Raw genomic sequence first — 4,522 nt, forward strand, 5'->3', positions numbered from 1 at the left:
GACACCACGAAGAAGGGAACCTGTGTGACCCCACAACATTGGCTAAATGATGCTTGTGACATGTTTCATCAATAAATAAGTAAAATAATCTAATGCCTTTGACTAAGTGCTGGTGATCTATGATTTTGGAAAACACGGCACCGTACATGCCATCACTACAAGCACCACAACCATTAATCAAGGTCCAATCGCTGTAAGTAGAACAGGTCACACCAGGGGCGTATCTGCCGCGAGGCAAACAAGGCGTTTGCCTGGAGTGGCAGATTCAACACATCACAATACTACAGTTTATGGGTCTACTACATTCTTTATAAATCCCAGCGATTATTTCAGCAATTCATTTACGATTACCGTTTTACAAATTGGAAAAAATTAAACCACAAAATGACAGTGTGAACACATCATTTTAACCTAAATTTTTGGATATTCACTGTACATAATGGTTTGTAAGATTATTTAATATTGTGTGATATTTATTTAAAATATTTATAATTTTCACTTTTATATATCCCGAAAGAGGGATTACATTTCACTTAGTATAGCGCTGCACACTCATTTTTTCACAGTCTCTACAAATCATAGTGCAGCAGCTTTCATATTTCACCCCTTCCATAAGCGCAGATTTTACATTATTTCCATCAGTAACATTATTAAACATAGAAAAGAGAGAATTAACATTTTGGGTATGAACCAGGAGCAGATTTTCAGGATTTAATCTCTTATTCAGCTGTACCTGCTTCTGAATTGTTTAAACACTGACATCCACTGCACACCACCATCTATAGAATCACCTTGCCACCAGTCAGTACTCAATGAAAGCAGCTTTAGCAGAAATGCGTTTACTCTTCAGAACACTTCTCGTTCCAGGAACTTTAGGTTGTCTTTCATGGAATGCAGGTTTGACATCTACCTACAGACTTCCAGTAACTGAAAATAGTGAACAGTAACACATATAATTGGGCGGTAAAATGTGCAGAAATGTCAGTTTCTAAGTTTGTTACCTGCAGAGCTTGTGTGAATGTTTTACATAGAAAACAATACAATTTAGGGGTGCCCACACAATGTTATTAGTGCCTTGTGCCATGCAAAAGCTTGTAATCTGCATCTCAGAGTAACATTTACTTGTACCAAGTTTGATTGATAGGGTACTCTCTTTTGCCCTTTATTATGGAGCAATGTATGGTCTCCCGCAACCGGCACAACATGACAGATCATTTCTTGAGACTGAACAGTCACATGACCATAAAAAGCACACCATATAAAAAAAAAAGTATTTGGCTATCGATATCTAAAAAAACAGCATGAATTGTGCCATCTATGCTGTGCAGTTTGTCATGTCCTCTACTTTAAAGTGACTGTTAGGAGAGAGTAAGGGGGCTGCTATTGCTGGTCTCCTTTTGAAAATGCTATTTGACTGGCTGTGGCTTCCCTTAAAGTGTTATTAAACCCTTGGAATAGATTTTTAGCAGCTTTGATTTTGCAGCCCGCTCCCTTTCTGTTCACGGGTGTCTCCTTTGCCTAGCAGGTTGCAGAGCAGACACCAGTGCGTGCTCCTAGCCAGCAACTGAGCCAAGGTGCGTGCATCCACTGACACACAGCGCTGTTCAGACACCTCTCCAGTGGTGCCCAGTTAGAATGGCTTCTGGTGCTCCGTCCTCACCTCTCCATTACACGAAGCATCCACACTTCACTTCTTGGCGAGTGCCAAGTTAGCAGTGCTGAGCGATGACTTGCAGCGGCGGTTTTCTAACTTAGCACTTACAGTGGCTGAGCAACTGAACATGTCTCAGCCATTTGAAGGTTTGGTTGATACCTGAATAAGCACACTAGCAACCTTGACAGTTACTTTTAAGTAACATCAACTTCTTTGTACGACATTAAATTGGTTGGTAAAGTTCCACTTTAAAGGTGTTACAGGGGAAAGAAAACACCACTGGCTTTATTCATTAAAAATGAGTTATTTCTTAAACTCACTAACCCATAGTAACCAATCCAAGTACAAAATGGACTCTGATTGGCTGCTAAGGGCTACTACACCTAAGAATAAGAATTTTTATTGAAAGGCTGGACTAAATACACAAATCAGGTATACACAGAAAAAAACACAAAAGACAAAATGATATAAAAAAAGGCAGTGGGATCATGATCATAGTAATCTCAATTAATCATTCATTAAGTGACCAAATTGACTCGGTTTTTAAAAGATTTTTTTTATTCTACACTTCATATACAATCAATAAAATATATACATATGATTTTATTAAAAAACAAATGATAGCAAACCATTATACATACAATATCTATAGATTTCTGAAACTGAGGTTATACCATGCAATACTGCTCTGAACGGTAAGTTATTGTCCTGCAGAGAACAGGAACGATTCAACACAGGACACTTGTGTGGCTCAATAATGCACAAATATTGACACTTGTGGTTCACAAATAGAAGGCGTGTTGAGAAATAGAACAGTGTGAAGCAGTGTGCCACATAAAAACGTTCCCTTTTTCACGTAGCCCGAGTCTACATTACAGCTGGAACTTGGAAGGTGGAAAATACTTGAAGTCTGTGTGCTTTGCAGTAACTAGCAGTTTGGAGTTGACAAGTAACGTACTATCACACCGCAGCGTAATGTAGAACCTTTATAAACAAACATACTATGGGACATGTAGTGCAATGGAGTGGAGATCCCAGTCTATTACAGTTTGTTAGTAAGGCATTTGATTTCAATAAAGGCAGCATACAGGGTATAAATCACATTTTGTTATTCAGGATCTAGCAAAACACTTATTTTGGCACTGGGAAGCGGTTAAGAATATTAACTTAAAATAGCTATTCAGAACGTCCAGTGGCTTAGATGTAAGATATAAATGCAAGTAGATGATGGAGGTAGTGTGTAAAAAAAATAAAAAGGATGTACAAAGATATCCTTTAAAAGTATTGGTAAAAATTTTAAAAACCGAATGCATTTTCAATATAGCACTCTATAATAATTCTAATACAACTTTGTAATTCTAAGGCCTCATTCACAGGGGGTAGTGTTGCCCCAAACGGCATCAACTGTCATTTTTTGATGCACCCGGAGCTGCGGGATGAAGCAAGTCTAGACTCATGCAAGTCTATAGTATAGGGAAAGGTGCAGCATTCCTGGGAGGGAAAATGGTAGAAAGACTGGAGGAGCTTTTAAACTTGAAAGTGGGGGGGAGGGTATAAAAATAAAATTACTTAAACTAAACGTTGATAATTTAATCATAGATAAAAATAACACAGAAAGTAGTAAAAAAGGAGTTCATAATAGTGGGCTCACTCCAGTCAATATAGGAAATCCGTTGGCACATGTAAGTATAACTAACAACGGACGACCGAAAAACGCAGGAGCTGTGCACCATCAGCTCTGCGTTTTGATAGCCGCTTGCAGACAGTGCATGGGCCTGGATCCAACATGTCTGCTTCTAGTGCCATACACCATCTGTGTGCAGCCGTCAAAACTCAAGAGCTGCTGAAGCAGCTTATGATGAAGCACAGCTCCTGCATCTCTGCAGACTTACATGAGCTGCCTGCACACTTCTTCCGCAGCTCCGGGTGCATTAAAATGGCCCTCCATGCTGTATGGGGCAACATGCCCCCTGCGCATGAGGCCCTAGACTGATCACTTGAAGTAATCTTTCGTGAAAGAGGCAGCACATTCTAGAAGGGGGAAGAGCTGTTCTACCATTAATTCTGTACAACTTAATCATCATCTCTAGGATACATTTTTAAAGGAAGAAACTAACCATTACATTGCTGTAATAGTTAACTAGTAAGCATGGCCAGTCATTTGTAGGTATGCAGTTACACAGTAACTCATAATGGGTCTGGTTTATGAAAACGTGAGCCTTGAAGTAAAATGTGTGCTGCTCATCGCAAGCAGGACAATTATTTCTTTACTTTCAGAATCTGCACTGGATAATGACCGCTAGAATGTACCTGCTTGATGGGCAACATACTTTCCTTTATGATGTACTGGACCTAATTAAAAAAACATTTAAAACAGTAAAAGGAAATGGCTATCATTGCTGACCTCGCCTTTTGAACATTCTAGTTGCCCGGCTGTCATGCTTTCTTCTTTCAATGCTTTGAAGCACTGATCCAGACAAGGACCTTTAATTCTCAGATTTTGCTAATCTGCATACGTCAATGACTAAGTAATGAAGACAGAGGTCAGCAAAACAGCTAGGCAAGTAAGCATTTTCAGAAATGAAATCCCCCCCCCCCCCAAAAAAAAAAAAACAGGGAAAATACTTATATATAGGGAGACCTGGATGTAGCAAATCTTTTCTAATATCTTCTGTTCAATCGCCTGATAACTAAATGAAACAAAGAGGTCTATTCGCTTAGCTGCCGAAGGATCTAGCCGTAGCTTCGGCTGAATCTTCGGCTAGCTTCGGCCCCAGGACCCCTACGGTTTAGTAGAACCGCATGGCTGCTGTACAGGCTATTCACTATAGCCCGTACAGCTCCCAAAGTCGGCCGAGCGGCTCAGGC

Source organism: Nanorana parkeri, unplaced genomic scaffold (assembly GCF_000935625.1).
Source record: "Nanorana parkeri isolate BGI_ZX_2015 unplaced genomic scaffold, ASM93562v1 scaffold97, whole genome shotgun sequence".
NCBI classification, from domain to species: domain Eukaryota; kingdom Metazoa; phylum Chordata; class Amphibia; order Anura; family Dicroglossidae; genus Nanorana; species Nanorana parkeri.